Source organism: Eublepharis macularius, chromosome 6 (assembly GCF_028583425.1).
Source record: "Eublepharis macularius isolate TG4126 chromosome 6, MPM_Emac_v1.0, whole genome shotgun sequence".
Classification (NCBI taxonomy): domain Eukaryota; kingdom Metazoa; phylum Chordata; class Lepidosauria; order Squamata; family Eublepharidae; genus Eublepharis; species Eublepharis macularius.
This window is the reverse complement of record NC_072795.1, coordinates 39,495,204-39,513,959: the sequence shown is the minus strand read 5'-3', so window position 1 is coordinate 39,513,959 and position 18,756 is coordinate 39,495,204.

Genomic DNA, 18,756 nt, shown 5'->3' with positions numbered 1-18,756 from the left:
TGTTTACCATACCTGTGGTTATAAAGTGATAGCAAGCAGTGAGAAAACTTCTACCATCGCGAGAGCTGCAGTGGAGAGTCGGCAAACAGGAAGTGCGTAACAGCGATAGAGGTGCCTGGGAGAGAAGGTCTCCATCGAAGGACAGGAAGAAGGGAATCACCATTTTTGAAAAGGGAAGGGCATTGACTTCAACAGGAGCGGAAGTAGGACATCTTGGATTATAAAAAGACTATAGAAAAACCATAGAGAAAAGACGCCCGACATTTTGGAATTTGTAAGTGTCTCTTGTTTATTTTAAGAACCGGGACATTTAAATTATTTCAAAGGGACATTAATTTAGATGCCACGGAGCTAAGGAAACGTGCAGACTCGTGGGAGTGAGGTAAATCAAGCCCCACGATGTCGAAGAAAGAGTGGCAAACAGCTATTGAGAATTTGGACAAAAAAATCCTGGAAATGTTAAAGGAACTGAAGGAGACAAAACAGGAGTTGGTGAGAGAAGTTAAAGATGTTAAAGAGACAGTAAAAAACGAATTGGCAGAGGTGAAGAAGGGAATGGAAACAATACAAACCGATTTACAGGCAGCGCAGCAGAAAGTTAATGTTGTGGAAAAAGCGATGGAGAATCTTACAGAGACGCAACGAACAGATATGAGAGTGATAAGGGGGAGAATGGCGGTTGCGGAGAGTAAATATATGGAGAAACAGCTGAGGTTTCGAGGTCTGCCGGAAATAGAGACAAAGACAGCACAAGAACAGGTGACTGAAGTGTTAGCTGAATACCTGGGAAAGGAGGAGGAGGAAGTTGTGGCTATCCTGGATGTTGTATACCGAATAAACTCCAGATTCGCGGCCCAGAGGAAATTACCAAGGGATGTGATTGTGCAATTTACGACAAGGAATATAAGAGAAATGATAGTGAGTAAACAGTTTCAAGATCCATTGGTAGTCGATGGCAAGACGATTATCATCATGAAGGAGCTACCCAGATCGGTGTTGCTTGATCGGAAAAAATATAAAGTGCTTGTGCAGAATTTGAAGGATATGAAAATAAGATATAGATGGGAATTACCGGAAGGGATATCTTTTGAATCTGGAGGAATGAAAAAGCGCATCAGATCTGAATTTGAGATGGAAAAGTTCATGAGGGACAATGAAAAGGACTTACCAACAACAAGGCTATGAATATGGAGTGTAAAGTTTTATCTTGGAATGTAAATGGACTTAATTCACCCAAAAAGAGAAAAAGTACTTTCCACTGGCTAGTAAAACAAAAATGTGACATTGTATGTTTGCAAGAGACCCATATCAGAAATCAGGATGTAAAATATCTCAAAGTGAGTAAGTTGGGCATTGATTTTGTAGCGGCCTCAAAAAAGAAAAAAAAGGGAGTGGTACTATATATTAAAGAGGAGCTACAGCCAAAATTAATGATTAGAGATGTGGAAGCCAGATTTATAGCAGTGGAATGTAAATGGAATTTAAAAAAAGTGTTGGTTATCGGAATTTATGCACCAAATGGTGCTAAAGAAAGCTTCTTTGAGGATTTAAGGAAGCAACTAGATGAACTTACGTATGATCAGATAATCCTTGCAGGAGACTTCAATGGAATTACAAATTTGGAACAGGACAAAAAATCAGTAACTGCAGAAAAGAAAAGAGGACTTTTGCCAAAGACGTTCTTTGCATTAGTGCAGCAGGAAACTTTGGAAGATATATGGAGAACGCGGAATCCCACAAGTATACATTTTTCTCCGCAAGACACTCTACTCTATCACATATTGATATGATCTGGGCCTCAAAGGATTTAGTGCTTTGGACTAAGGATGTTGAAATAATGCCCATGGTAGGCTCAGATCATAATCCAATTATGTGGAAGTTCGGGAAAAGAAATAAGAGGAAAGGATGGAGAATAAATGAGGATTTGCTACAGAAGGGAGAAAATATGGAGATGCTGAGAAGGGAAACTAAGTTCTTCATACAACATAATATGAATCGAGAAGTACCAACCAATAAGGTCTGGGATGCATATAAAGCAGTGATTAGAGGCATACTAATAGATTTAAATGGAAGAGCACGAAAGAAACGAGAGGAGAAGAGACAGGAGATTATGGAGAAAATAAAAGCCAAAGAAATACAACTAAAGAAAAGACCAGGTAAGAAGAAAATTTATCAGGATATTAAAATTTTACAAGAGCAGTTGACGGCAATGAACAATAGAGAATTGGAATGGAATTTGAAAAGAATGAATCAAAAGTTGTTTGAAGGTGCAAATAAACCTGGGAAATATTTGGCATGGCAACTGAAGAAGAGAAAAGAAAAAAAGATAATGAATAAAATATGTGAGGACAATAAAGTGCATTTGGAACAGACTGCCATTAGTAGAGCCTTTTACAAATTTTACGCCAAATTGTATGGGAAAAAAGAAGTGAAAAAAGACTCAATAGCGACATATTTGGGAAAAGTAAAACTCCCAATAATCTCGGAAGACTGGAGAGTTAAATTAAATAGTGAAATAACAGAGGAAGAAATAAAGAAAGCAATACAGTCAACAAACTTGGGAAAAGCGCCAGGGCCTGATGGACTTACAGCAAAATTTTATAAGGTAATGGCCAATGAGCTGGCGCCATTTCTAAAAGAGGTGATCAATGGGGTCTTGAGAGACCAAAGAACTCCAGATACTTGGAGTGAAGCTAATATATCATTGATCCCTAAAGAGGGACAGGACTTGACAAATGTTAAAAATTACAGACCTATTTCTTTACTTAATAATGATTACAAGATCTTTGCGAAGATCTTGGCAGAGAGACTAAAGGGATGGCTAGCTGAGGCTATTGGGGAAGAACAAGCAGGTTTTCTTCCAAATAGACAAATTAGAGACAACTTAAGGACAGTTATAAATGCTATTGAATATTATGACAGGCGTTGTGATAAAGAGGTTGGGTTCTTCTTTGTAGATGCTGAAAAAGCGTTTGACAATTTGAACTGGGACTTTATGTTTGCAACTATGGAACAGCTACAAATGGGAGAAAGATTCATAAGAGCAGTTAAAGAAATTTACAGAGACCGAAGTGCAGCAATTGTGGTGAATGATGAGGTGACTAAGAAACTGACTATAGGGAAAGGTACAAGACAAGGTTGTCCGTTGTCTCCACTGTTGTTTATTTTGGTATTGGAAATTCTGATGATACAGATCCGAGAAGATGATGCAATCCGTGGAATAAAGATAAAGGACTTTTCCTATAAGGTCAGAGCATTTGCAGATGACATAATGTTAATTGTGGAAGATCCAATTGAAAACATGCCTAAGGTAATAGATAAAATCAAAGAGTTTGGAGACTTGGCAGGCTTTTTTGTAAACAAAAAGAAGTCAAAGATATTGTGTAAAAATATGACTAAACAAAAACAACAGCAACTTATGGAAATAACAGATTGTGAAGTAACAAGCAAGGTAAAATATTTGGGAATCGAACTGACTGCAAAAAACATAGATCTATTTAAGAATAATTATGAGAAATTATGGACTCAGAGCAGGACTTGATTAAGTGGAATAGATTGAAGTTGTCATGGTTGGGAAGAATTGCAGCAGTTAAGATGAATGTTTTGCCAAGAGTGATGTTTTTGTTACAGACAATACCAATTATTCGTGACTCTAAACAATTTGAAAAATGGCAAAGGAAATTATCGGAGTTTGTGTGGGCAGGCAGGAAACCTAGGGTGAAAATGAAAGTGTTGCAGGATGCAAAAGAAAGGGGTGGAATGCAACTGCCCAATCTGAGACTTTACTATGATGCAATCTGTCTGGTATGGCTGAAAGATTGGATGACGCTGGAAAATTGCAAATTGCTGGCCTTAGAGGGATATAAAAAACTGTTTTGATGGCATGCATATTTATGGTATGACAAAGTGAAAGCAGACTCTATGTTTCTACACCACTATATTCGGAGAAGCCTCTTCACAGTTTGGAAGAAATATAAAGATTACCTACAGGAAGGAACTCCCTCCTGGGTGGTTCCATATGAAGTAATTGATCCAAGAACGGTCGATAATAAGCAACAGTGTTTAACGTATAAGGAGATAACTCAAACAGAACTTTCTAAAGCTAGAATAAAGACACAACAAGAGCTGTCCCCAAACTATGATTGGTTTCAATATAGACAAATCAGAGATCTTTATTATTCGGACTGTGCGAAGGGAGGAATAAGAATGGAGAATTCAGAATTAGAGAAAGTAATTCTACAAGGAGATAAAAAAGAAATTTCAAAGGTTTACAAAGTGTTGCTAAAATGGTATACTGAGGATGAGGTAGTTAAAGTGCAAATGGTGAAGTGGGCTATAAACTTTAACAAAGAAATAACAATGGAGGCGTGGGAATACTTGTGGAAAAATACGTTGAAGATTACGACATGCACTAATATTAAAGAGAATGTTTATAAAATGTTGTATCGTTGGTATCAAAGAAGATAGCGCTAGGGAATTTGAACATGTCTAACAAATGTTGGAAATGTAGAAAACATGAGGGTTCTTTGTACCATATGTGGTGGACTTGTGAGGTAGCTAGGCAGTACTGGGGGGAAATAATAAAAGTAATGAGTGAGATTTTACAATTTCAAGTGAATAAGAACCCAGAACTCCTGCTACTGAACTTGGGAATGCAAGATATGCCAGCACAATACAGGACATTGTTATTCTATATGACAGCAGCAGCTAGACTTTTGTATGCGCAGAAGTGGAAAGTACAAGAGGTGCCAACCATTGAGGATTGGACCTACAAATTGCTGTACATGGCGGAGATGGATAAAATGACAAGAAAATTGAGAGACCTTGACCCAGGGCAGTTTAACAAGGACTGGGAGAAGCTGAAACAATATCTGATGAAAAAATGGGAGGTGGGTGGAGAACTGTGGCAGTTTGAAAATTACTGAAATACAATGTGAGAAGAGGGAAGTGACTATACCGAGGGGGGGAGAGTTGACTGAATAATTCTAAGCAAACACCATATTGGATTATTATATAGAGTATTAGTAGTGCTATCATTATAAGAAATGTAAGGATAAAAGTTAAACTAAATATCTTTCTGACGTAAATAATAGTTGCAAAAGGGTGAATGGATACATATCAGCAGGTGAAATGTGGAAATAATAGATTGACTTATGTTAAACGAACATATGAATGGATTACTCTAGTTAAATAGCTCTATAACGGAGAAATTAGATAATTATATTGGACATGATATGTAAAAGAAAGTAAGGAGCAACGTATATAGAATATAAGTCAAATTGATTGATTTATTATGAATATCTGCAAAGTTTATAGAAGTACTAGAAAATATGTATAAGGTGGGGCAAATTGCTTGTCCCATGTTGAAGAGAGTAGAAAGAGTAAAATAGAGTATAGGTGATCAGAATGAATATTATTGAAAGGAATCAGAAATAGCACAAATATGATAGATAAGCTTAGATGAATTTGAAAGTATATTATAATAAATATAGTAAAATTCATATGAGTAAAGGGAAAATAGATGAGGGGTTGGAAAACTGTTGGAAGTCAATAAAAGGGGGGGAATGGGAGGGGGTTAGAATTGGAAATTTAAAGGAATGTGAGTGTAAATGATATGATATGATATATTTCTAATCCAATAAAAATTTTTACAAAAAAAAAAGGGAAGGTCAGTTTGTGGGGTGTTTAAAGGGCCCTGCCTCTTGCACATGGCAGGAAAGGGCCCTTTAAACTATCAGCTGGCAGGCGGCAGGGGGGATTTCCCCCTGCCACTTGCCAGCTGATAGTTTAAAGGGATTTTTAAGGGGCCACAAACAATGAACAACGAACATGTTTGTAAACAGGGTCATGTTCGTTACTGTTCGTTGTTCGTGGATGGCAACGAACAACAAACAGCTTGTTCGGGTTTTTTTCCCATTCGTGCCCTTGTCTAGTCCTGGTTCCCCACCATGCCCACCAGTGGCTGGCACCAAGCCGCTGATCCCAATCTGATGGCCAGCACCACAGAACTGAGCCATAGTTAGCTCAGGTAGAGACTGCCATGTGGTGAGAAAGAATGAAATCTGAAGGTAAGGGGCAACAGGTACAGCTAGATAGGATGGTGAGTGGTGAGGGAAGCAGGAAAAGGGGAGAGTCTATGGGGGCTTTCAAGGAAGAGAAATAGGAAATTGGGAAAGAAAGTAAAATGAAATGTCTACAGCAAATCTTTGCGGGTCCTTGCTTGTACTACCTGAAAGCTCAATGAAGGGAGTCCTGCCACACATCATGGGGAGAGGAATGCCATCTTCATCCCATAGTAATTAGTCAATATAGCTTGTTTAGCAATGCTGAAGGTAGAATTCCTGCATGACAGTGCAGTGGATGGCACAATGGTTCTTGGACAGGTGAAAGCTGATGTAGTGCCTCACCAGAATTCCTGAGATCTACTGAACAAGGTTAGTGCAGTACACATACTGTCTCTGGAGACTGCCTACTGAAAATATAAAGTTTAGTAGTCTTAGCAGGCGGTCCAGTTCATTTGAGCTTGGTGAACCTAGTAAATAAAATGATGTCCTGAGGTCATTTCTTCTTCTCACAGATTTATGTTTCCCAGATGGATTCTTTCTCACTGAAAAGACTCCAAACTGTGTGGACAGAGTGCAATCATAGAAGAGCCAACAAAGGCCAACTGTGTTCATATGAAGGATTTGATCTGTGGAGCAAGTGAGAGTCAATTTACTTGCTATTTTCTTATTGCCACTGAGCAGAGCTTTGTAGTAAATTAATATAAACTAAGAAGCAGAGAAAAAGATTTATTTGTATGACACCCTTCCTTTTGCCTGCGCATAACAGATTATCTGAATGCTGTAGTTTAGGAGTTAATTAAAGATATTTTCATTTATTTTATTTTTTTCTTTCCATTTTCTGAATACTGTCCCTTCTTGTATTGACTGTATTAGTACTAGCAGCCCAGTTGGTCTGGCTGAGAGTATGGTAAATTGAGCAGTACTTTTCCAATTATGAGAGCTTAAATGCTGTAGTTTATGTTATTGAAACTAAAAATTGCCTTCAAGAGTCAAAACTCTTTTGTTCTTGAAAACTTATACCCTGAAAAACTTGTTGGTCTCTAAGGTAGCACTTGACTCAAATCTTGCTGTTTTGCTGCAGACCGACATGGCTACCAACCTGAAACTATAAATTGCCTCATACTGTCCTGGTAGAAGTGGGGGAATGGCTACTGCAGCTTGATTTGATTTTTGAAAATAGATAGCAATAATTTTCTTCCTACTCCAGAAGTAAGGGCTAATTATACATATATGATAAAAGCTGAATCTGAGCATCTTAAGTACCTAAGACTGCTATCCTAAACACACTTACCTGGAATAAGGCCAGTTGAACATAGTGAAACTTTATGTATGATTGCCAACTCTGGGCTGAGAAATTCCTGGAGAGAGATTCAATTTGAAAGAGATCTTGGAATTAAAGTGGGTAGCTTGATGAAAACATTGACTCTGTGCAGTAGCAGTAAACAAGGTAGATTCCATTGTGGGGATTATTAGGAAGGGGATGGAAGATAAAGTAGCCGTTGTTGTCATGCTCTTATATAAAGCTATGGTGGGCCTCATTAAAATACTGTGTGAAATTCTGGTCACTGTATCTCAAGGATAAAAAGAAAAGGTATGGAAGATGGCAACTAAGAGCCAAGCTACAAGTGACATTTTTCACGTGAAGGACACTTGATCGTTTTTGCAAGTTTTTCTGGGAACTGAAGTCCCTCTCCCCCACCCCTTGTCCTTCTGTTCCTTTCCCTCTCTGTTAGAATTGCTGTCTGAAGAGCCAGAGAAAGCCAGCGGCGGCAGCAGCTTTTGCAAATCTTCTTGCTCCTGGGGAGCTGCTCTGGAGAAAGCTGACATGTCGGTGAAGCTGAGCAGGATGCCCAGGGAAGGGAGGAAGTTGCAGCTGCCCGCCCCCAAAGATCGTTGAGAGCAGGCTTGTGACTGGAGGAACGATTTGCAAAAGCTGCTGTTGCTGCAGGCTTTCTCTGGCTCTTCAGGCAGTGATTCTAACAGAGAGGGGAAGGAACAGAAGGAAAAGGGGCGGGGGAGAGGGACTTCAGTTCCCAGAAAAACTTACAAAAATGATCAGTGTCCTTCATGTGAAAAATGTCACTTGTAGCTTGGCTCTAAGATAATTAAGTAGTTGGAGCACCATTCCTATGAGGAGAGGCTGAAGAGTCTGGAACATTTTAGTTTAGCAAAAAGAAGGCTTAGGGGGGAAATAAATGAGTTTTATAAAATGATGAGTTGAGAAAGTGGATACAGGGAGCTTTTTCCTTCCTGTGCTTTTTTGTGTAGGGGCACACACCAAAGTAGATGGGCAATAGGTACAGGAGAGAGAAAAGGAAATACTTTATTCAATAAGCAATTAAATTGTGGGATTTGCTGCCAATGGATGTACTTATGGCCATGAGTTCAAATGGCTTTAAAAAGAGGTTGGACCAATTCATGGAGGAAAGGCCCATCAACAACTACTAGTGAGTAAAGGGAATCTCTATATTTAGAGGTTGGAGGTAACATCCGTGAAATGCCTTGCCCTCCAAGATAACTGGTTGGCCACTGTGGGAGACAGGATGCTGGACTAGATGCAGTACACGATCATTTGGTACTAGAGAGGATCTGGGTGGATCTGGGCCATCACAATGCTGCCATGTGCAGAGAGGCCTGAATGGTTTAAATACTGGTGATCAGATACTAAGCAGCTTTTCGTATGACAAACTCTACATCCGTACACAGTTTTGTTTTGAAGAGCAGTCTATTGTGAACATATTTTTGTTATTCTTAATCATGTTTTCATAGTGTCAAAGGTAAATTGAGTTGTTTCCATTAAATCTCAGTCACTAGAGATACAATTTTTCAGCAGCAGCTTTTTAGTGTCACATCCACTGAGAAGATGATTGTATAGAAGAAAGAGAACAACAGCTGTGCCATTAAAGTCACATTGTCATGCTAGGGCATTCAGAAGGACTGCAGCATTAGCAGAAATGTTTCTTTCTCTTCAGTTGCTGCAGGGGTAATAGAGGCTGAAATGTTAACAAGTGTAATGCTAAGGCTGCAGTTCTATCCACAGTTACCTTGGGAGTAAATCCCATATAATTAAGTGTGACCTACTGCTGAGTAAATGTGCCTAGGACCATGTCTATTAGGGTCACATGCCCTGTTTTTAAGTTTATGATTAAGCATTAGAAAATATAGTACAATACAAGTAGTTGATAATAGTCATTTTAAAAAAAATTAGAGATTTTTTTTTTAAAAAATTAATATATTCCAAAGTAACAATATAGTAATATACAGAGTCAGAAGCAAACATGTTGGACCACAGAGAGGAAACATGCTCTGGTGGTCCACACAGTACGCAATGAACTGAGGCTGATTAACATAAACTCAAGAAGTTATATATTCAGCCATTGAAAATCTAAGCTGCTTCTCATCTCCGTTGTATATTTAGCGGCAATGACATTGGCAGTAACAGATATATTATATTAGACAGCTCCTGTGAACTCACATATATCATGACTCTTTGTTGAATGTTATCTGGGTTATATTTAGCTACTGTTATTATTATTGCTGTGTAATTGATAGCTTATATTATATAGATTATTTTATTTTGCATGTTTTTATTATCTTTGATCATGGATGTTGGCCTGTTTAAATTTCATGACATATGATTTGAGGTATGTCTATGATTATTTCATTACCTCATTAGAAGCTTTATTCACATGTATTGATTTTAATTTTATTTATGTTATCTATAGTCTGCCTTTCTCACTGATACTCAAGGCAAATTACACAAAGAAAATCAACACAGGTGACAGGATGGGATATCCCATAAGCAATGTAATAGAGGAAACAAAACATAAGTATTAACATGACATGTTAATAGAGTTGTTAAGTGGAATTCTCTTAATTTCTCTTTGAGAAATTTATCCCTGAAATCAAGCAATCCATTCATCTTTTTTGGAATTTGAATCAGTTTCAAATCAATTCCTCTTTCATGAAGAGGAAGATTTGATTACATCTCAAAGAAGTCATGTATAAGATGTTAAAGCTTTAGCTGCATGGACTGACTTCGAAACACTGAACATGGTTAGCAATTTTTTTTTTTTGGCTGACTTGGTTCCAAAATATGACAGTGACATGATACGATCCCCAGTGTGGACTCAAAATGGGTTACGTCATTCTCTTCTACACTTATAATCCCCATAACAACCCTGAGAGGTAGGTCAGATTGAGTGTGTGTGACTGGCTCATGCTCTCTTTGCAAGCTTCTCATGGCATCCCCCAGAACAGGGTTTTGAACCTGGTTTCTACAGGACCCAATCCAGCACTCTAACCATTGCATGATATGGCTTCCAGTAGTACCCTTTATTCCAAACTGGCTTCACAGCATAGTGGGTAGACTGAACTGCAGTTATTAGAAGTCCTTCCCTTCTCTCTCTCCTTTAACCATGCAGAATTTCTTAAAGATTATCTGTATGCTGTTTTCTCTCGCTATTCAGCATTGCCCCTGGTGCTACAGACTAGGAGTTGAAAGCTGTGAAGAGTGTAGATTCCAGGTAATTGTTTTTCAAAGGGCTGTTTTTTTTCTCAAATCTATAAAGTAACATCAAATAGAAGAGGGAGACAGAAACATTTGTTATAAAAGCATTTAACGTAATTGCAAAAGCACACCAAAACTGAGAAGACATTGTCACTTCCGAAGATAAATGCAATGCACCAATCTTTCTCTTTGGCACAGCAGGAGAAAAGAAATAGTATTTTTCATGATATGTGTTCTTCTATTGGAAATTCTGCCAATTAAATAATTCATTAAGGCAAACTTGGCAGCCATGTTGTGATGCATGCTTGAAAAAAACATGAACAAGTTATTACATTTTGCAGGAGAGTTATTTCACAAAAAATGCCAAAATTAATAAAGGCCAATAGTCACAACAACATATCTCCCAAATAAATTCTTGTGAGGTAGCCATTGTTGCCAAGTAGGCCCCCTCCCCTGCTTTAAGGCCTGCTATGAACTGTGTTAAAGTTTCCTGCGTTGCTGTTTTACTGCTGCACCAAAGACTGCCTTGCACGTGTGTGTCCTGATACACGTGTCAGTTTCCTGCTTGCTTGTTAATTACCTTGCTGCTGCAATAGACTGTGTAGTTCACTGGCTCCATGTTTGGTTAACTGCACAAAGGACGCTCTTTCTGGGCAGCCCTGCCCTGACCTGTATCTGGACTTCCCAGTGTGTGTTTGGACTGTGTTACAAGTGTGCCCCGTGCCTGCATTGCCATCTGCCACGGACTGTGCCTGTTCCCTGCTTTGGACTGTGCTTTAAGTGTTGTTCCCCCTGCCTCCATGGAAGCCTGCCTCATATGGGCCCAAGCCGCTGCTAGCAGCCGGGCGCCAACCGGGGAAACCTCCAGCGAGCCTGGCTAGGCGCTCCCTGGTCAGTTCCCGCCTGGAGCCTCCCGCGGGCCGGCCCCCGAGCTTGCCCTCGCTACCGGGCAGCCTGCAAACCAGCCCCAGCTATGCCCAGCCGGCATCCATGTTCTAAGGCACCCAGAAGACCCAGAGGAAAAGACTGCTTTGGGAAGCCATTTCGGCGAAGCGGGCACACCACGTCCGCAGCGAGAGCCCCTCGCCCCGCTCTTCATATCTTAGGAGCCGCCCCAGAGAAGAACTAAGTGCCGACCATCCCAAGCACTTAGAGAATGCATCTCAAAGAAACCTCCGCATTCCAGAGCTGATGACATCAGGACAAGCCCTGTCCGCTGGAACATCCTTTCAGCCCACTTGGATTTCCCCCTCCCTCTTTTGTCCCCTCTTCCTGAGGTGTCACTTATCGCAATCTGATTACCAAAGTGGCCCATCCAAGCCATTCAGTAGCCCATTAGAACCTTTGTTTTAAACTGTGAGAACCGCCAAGTACAGTACCAGCCCCAGGGTACGTTTTGGGGTATTTAAGCTGGTCTCTCAGACCACTCGGTGCCTCGGCCATTCCCTATCCAGAATTCCTTGCTGTCCGTCTGTGGTCCCAGTGCTGGCATTGGGCCACCCTCGCTGCCGTGTCTCTGCTTCGCTCCAGGATTGTGAGTATTTCCCTTATCATTGTTGGGAACCCGCTAATGCGAAAGTCTCTATATTTCCTACTCTGTGTTTCTTAGGTCTTGTATGTTCTTTGTATGCTTGTGCAAGTTTAGGCTTACGCCACACTAAATACACGTGTTTGGAACCTTATTTGTAGTCTGCCTCTTTTTCACTAGAGTGTCTGGGATCGGGACCTCCGTAGACATAGGTTAAGATCCACGCTAATTTTAAGTTACAGACTGCTATAGCTAATTCCCCATTATAATAAAGAGCAGTTCTGGTAACACCATTGCTAATCTATATTTCAGTGAAAACAAACAGGAATCCGGTTGCACCTTGAAGGTGAACACAGTTTTCTCCCAACATAACCTTTCATGGCCTAGAGACCTGCATCTGGGTTCTAATCATTGAAAGTTTATGCTGGAATATAACTTTGTCAATCTTTAAGACACCACAGGGCCCTTCTTGTTTTCTTCCCAAGGTCCTTATCATATGGGCTCTTTAAATCCATGTTGGCTTCTGATGGCAAACATTTTTAAAAGGTTTCATATACCCAGAGGAGGGATGCATTGGCCATTAAGTCTGGAAAGAGTTCCGGTGGGCTGCCCAGACCTACCACCTGTCAGGACAGGACTCCAGAGTAGGCACCAGCCGGAGGAGTGAGGAGTTCTCCAAGATTGCAGAAGCCTCTGTTTTGTTCCAAAGTGGCCCCAGTCCTTGGATATAAAACATCCAAATGCATAGGGGCCATTCCAGAATTAGCTATATGATAAAAAAGGCATACAGAATTCCTCACATTTTTAGGAATGATAATATACAGGATAAAGAGGCTTTCTTATTCAAGCTGAATGTGCATTTTATGTGTACAATGCCCATTATAAGAGGGAAAGGAGCAGAGTGGAAACATCCTTGCAGCATCTCCCAAAGATCCTGGACACATACGGATAGAAAAAACTTATTTCCCATGGTTCCCAGATTCCTAGTTGTTGTTCAGGGTGGACCAGTTTTAAGTACCTTTTAGAAGCCTTGTTTACTATCCCTCACCTCAGTAAGTTAGGGGAAGTGGGGGACACTTGGAGGATATATGTTTTCCACAACCATCAATATGGTGTGTTTTCATTTCAATACATTGGCATGCATGATCACCTAGATGCCCCCATTCATGCTTGTGTATATAGGCACACAAGTTTTGAAATGATTTTTAAGATACATATTTAGAGCTCTCAAAAGGTGGATTCTATTCCACCTCTATGACCCACTGCCAAATCTTTACTTTTCTAGAAGTGCAGCAGCATACAGTGATCTGTCTAACGTGCTTTGCATCAAGAGCAGGAATCATGCAGATAAATTTATGCTGCCTGTATTATGTTGCTTGGAGGAGGGAGATGATCATAGTGATTTCCTTCTGTGCTTTAAAAAAACCTATGAAACTATTTAGGAAAAGGAACGTTAGGAATAAAAACCATCACCAGTCACCCTGTCACTCGTACAGCATAAAAAACAGAATCCCAAAGAGATCAGTTTGTGTTGGTGTGTAATTAAATTTGCTGGTAATGCTAAATAAATCCATAATCAGTTTTAGGAGGGCTTATTATTTATGTTTAGTTCCTTTGTGTGATAATACTATGGTACAATTTTGTGATACCACAGGAAGTATAACATATCTAATCCCGCTCTGGAAGTTATTTTAAGAACCTAAAATATTCACCTCCTTATCTTTGCAGATGAGCACTCAGGATGTTGCAGCATCCCTAGGCAACATAAAGGAGATAATTCATTTCATCACCTTCTGCATTTTAAAGGAGCTGAAATCAGGTGTGTGATAAACCTTGGCCAAGAGCCTCTCAGAACATGACTACTAAAATATAGCACTTGAGTGCCTGGAAACAGCAAGCACCATGCAATGTTATCGCTCTTAATTTTCCACCTCATTAACATTTCAGAATGGGAATACAACACTGAGCGTAAAGAAGTCATACTTTTTGCCACATAATGTTTGCTGCAAGCTATAACTCTGTGTAACCCTATACTTTGGTAAGTGCTTGGCTGAGTCTATTCATTCCACATACTTTGCAATGATAACATCTTCAACATTTACAGACCTCAGATGATAAATATATTGAAAGCAAAAGTTTAAAAAAACGAGATGTGTTCTGAATTGGTGAATTGGGAGCCATGTAAGAGCAGGTGTTTAACTGTTCACATATGCAGTCCTGTAATTCTGCAATCCTAGTGCTATCACACAGTTCATTAGATGTTTCATCCTATTGGTTGCATTGACTGTGTAACCTATCCTGAATTTCAGTGAGAAAGGCAGTATGACATTCCCTCATTCTTAAACAACAGAAATGACACCAGCGGCATTTTTAAAACTCCAAAAATAACTTACTCCAGAGGGGAAAGGTCAGGTGAAATTAGGAGCTGAAAATTTCTGAGATAATTCAACATACATATATACATATATATACACACACATGTGCATGTGCGCGTGTGCACAAATTCATATATCCAGGGCTTTTTTTGAGGGGAAAAGCTCCAGAACGCCATTCTGGAAGCTCTAGAACCTGCCCACGTGATTCCTTCCTCCTTCGGCCCTGCAAGCTCTGCAGAGGACGCTTAGCTGCACTGAGTTCATTCTGCTTTTTTTCCATTGTGTGTGTGTGTGTGTGTGTGTGTGTGTGTGTGAGAGAGAGAGAGAGAGAGAGAGAGAGAGAGAGAGAGAGAGAGAGAGAGAGAGAGAGAGAGAGAGAGAGAGATGGGGTCCGGCAGGGCTCTGCAGAGGAGGGTAAACTTCTTTGAGTTCGTTCTGCTTTTTTCATTCGTGAGTGAGAGAGAGAGAGAGACAGTGCAAGTATAGCTGCTGGGGTCGGGTTTGCAGAGGAGGCTTTAGCTGCTTTGAGTTCATCCTGATTTCTCATTCATCAGTGAGTGAGTGAGTGAGTGAGTGAGAGAGAGAGAGAGAGAGAGAGAGAGAGAGAGAGAGCAGAGTTGCTGGGGTCAGCTTTGGAAAGGAGGTTTAGCTACCTTGAGTTCATTCTGCTTTCCATTTCATTCAGGGGTTTCTGTTTATGTGTGTGCTGCTTTGAGTTCATTCTGTTTTATTTCCATTGGGGGAGTGGGTGGGTGAGGCTGTGTGTGTATGTGTGCTGTTTTGAGTTCATTCTACTTTCTTTTCATGGGGATGGGTGAGGATGTGTGTGTGTGTTGCTTTCATTCTTTTGTTGACTGAAGTTGACATTGGTTGTTGGGGGTTTTCCGGGCTGTCTTGCCGTGGCAAGACACCACGGCAAGACAGCCCGGAAAACCCCCAACAACCATCGTTCTCCGGCCGTGAAAGCCTTCGACAATACATCGAACACCTCTACGGGGAGGAAACATTCCAACAGACCCGAAGATTGGAAACACTTCGGAACAAGAAAGCACATAAGACCACGGCAAGACAGCCCGGAAAACCCCCAACAACCATCGTTCTCCGGCCGTGAAAGCCTTCGACAATACATTGAAGTTGACATTGTTATGGTTCCCACAGCTTTTGAAAGCAGATTGGTTCTATGTTAGTTAAATATATCATTTATGGTTATTTGTATTAGTTGAAATATCAGTTATGGTTATTCCAGTTTTATGCTAGGAATGGATAGCTGTGTCCAAGTCACTGAAGGCTTTCATCAATATATTCATCAGTATATAGGTGTTCTTATGTCTTAATAGCTGTAACTCAAATGGTTCTCCCCACCCTCAGCTGACTAACATCACTGAAATTGCAGGGACATATGGGTGTTAAGGAAATTTTTATGAATATTGTTTGTGTGGGACATTGGAATATTTATGAGCATTTCACAATGTCACAACAGCTTAGCTGTTGGTAAGGTAGAGTTGAGTAAGTCAGTGAAACAATAATGAATACCAAAATGAAAAAGTAGCATAATTCTTAATTATTAAACAGTGAAATATAACTTCAAGCATGAATTCAAAAAACATCTCAGTGGAATAAATACAGAGACCAGTCTTAGTCAATTTCAAAAGACAGAGCCTCCCAAGACCAGAAGCATGGCACTGGAGATAAAGTCAATCAAACCATCCATTTGTTCTAGAGTCCTTTCAAGGTTCCAGTGTCCATATAGTCCAAAAGCCGTCGACAACGTAGTAGTAGGCAGTGTGGAGTCAAATAGATGGACAATAATCCTCTGAATCAGTTATAGTATGTAGAGGGTCTAGGTAGATTTATCCCAGGAGCCAGCCCAGTCCTGGGTTGGCCCAACAAGCAGCCGGCAAGATTAGTTCATTCAGCTTGTTTCATCTAGAGGGACTTTGGTGGTACTTGTCGTGGCCCCTGATGAAATCATGGCTAGATTTATTTCACTGAGATGGTTTTTTGAATTCATGCTTGAAGTTATATTTCACTGTTTAATAATTTAGAATTATACTACTTTTTCATTTTGGTATTCATTGTTGTTTCACTAACTTACTTGTCCCTGGGCTATTGTCGGTTGTTTGCTGTGGTTTCTGCTTTCAGGGTTGTGTTTGTAATGGTAAGGCAGAGTTGGGAGGCAACAAATAAAAGCCATTTTAAACTAAGTATAACTCTAATGCAGCTAAAGTTGAGTATCTAATTTTGAATTGTTCCAGTAAAGCAAAACCCTTCCTGAAAATTTGAAAATTCAATATTCATTAGATGAGGAATTTCAGACTGTGGAATTTTGAGTTTTAGAATTTTTTTTCTACGCTGGCAGAGGGAATTTGTTAGAATTTAGATTTGTGAGATGGGTTTTGGATTTTTAGAGGCCCCTTCCTTCTTGCATATTTTAAAATGTTGTTGTTGTTGTTGTTGTTGTAATATTTCAATTTATAAACCACTCATCCTCAGGGGCTAAGAGCAGTGAACAATTTAAAATCAATAAAAACAAGAAAACAACAATTCTAAAATCAGCATACAATAAACAATAATGAAATAATTAACCAGATATATTAAGGTACAATGGTGGGGAGAACCACACCCCCACCCCAAAGGTGGGAGGCCAACATAGCACCACCCTCTTCAACCACCGAATGCCTGGCAGAACAGCTCCATCTTACAGGCCTGGCAGAACGATAATATGTCCTGCTGGGCCCAGGTCTCCATTGACAGAGTGTTCCACTAGGTTGGGGCCAGGACTGAAAAGGCTCTGGCCCTGGTTGAAGTGAGGTGGGCTTCCTTATGGCTGGGGACCACCAGTAAGCATTTATCTGCTGATCAAAGCGGTCTCCAGGTAACATACAGGGAGAGGTGGTCCCGAAGATATGCTGGTCCCAACCCTCTCAGGGCTTTAAAGGTAAGAACCAACACCTTGATCCTGATTCAGAATTCAACCGGAAGCCAGTGCAGCTGGTGCAGGACAGGTGTGATATGTGACTCTAGGATATACCAGTCAGGACCCGCACTGCCACATTCTGGACCAGTTGTAGTTTCTGGATCAGGCCCAGGGGTAGCCCAGCGTAGAGTGAGTTACAGTAATCTAGCCTGGAGGTGACCGTTGCATGGGTCACTGTAGCCAGGTCCTGGGGCATCAAGTAGGGGGCAAGTTGCCAGATCTGATGAAGCTGGAAAAAAGCAGACTTGGCAACTGCCATGACCTGGGCCTCCATTGTCAGGGAGGCATCCAGGAGCATGCCCAGACTCCTCACCACTGGCAACTTTGCCAGTGGTGCCCCATCCAGGGCAGGGAACTGGATCCCAACATCTGGCAGCCCCCATCCCAGCTGTAGGACCTCCGTCTTCACTGGGTTCAGTTTCAGCCTGCTGTGTTTCAACCATGCTGTCACAACCTCCAGAGCTCTGGCCAGATTGTCTGGGGCCACGTCTGGCCGGCCGGCCATCAACAGAAAAAGCTGGGTGTCATCCACGTATTAATGACAGCCCAGCCCAAACCTCCGCACCAACTGGGCGAGGGGGCATATGTAGATGTTAAATAACATCGTGGAGAGTATCGCCCCTTGAGGAACCCTGCACACCAAAGGGTGATGGGGCAATACTGGAGAAGAAGGATAAAGAAGGACATTGAGGAGCATGATAAGGAGCGGCTTAAATGCCACAAGGTTGACAGGACCTGGGCTAATTGGGTGCCTGGATTTCTCATCTATGTGGGTGTCATAGCACATGCCCATCCTTGGAGGGTGGCCCCTCTTTTCCAGTATATTGATATAATATACACTGCGTATTTGGACTTTGCCGGTGCAGTTTGGCTGCAATACAATGAAGAGTTCCACATGCATGCTGCTCTCAACCCTGCCTTGCCTTGGGACCCAGTTCACCAGCAGCTTTGGCTGCAGGTGATGTCCCCAGCTAGGCCTAATGCAGAAGACTGCTCCAACAGTGGCTACTTGGTGCAATACATCAGCTGGCACTTGCCCCCCTGGGGAGCAGGCTGGGAGAGCTCATATGCTCTGCTGTGAGTTTGCATCCCAAGGGGTTTGTTCTAGGGAGCCATGCAAGTTCCGACATGTGTGCCCAGTTTGCTTGGTCCCCCATGCCTTTACGACATGTAAGCATGCAGGGCAAGGCAAGAGGTGCAGTCTGGATGGTCCTGGGTTTTCCCAGCAACAGGTGGGCAAGGGGTCTTCACCACAATGAACAACCAAGAGTGCAGGTTTGGTGCAGTTGCTTGGTTTCTGG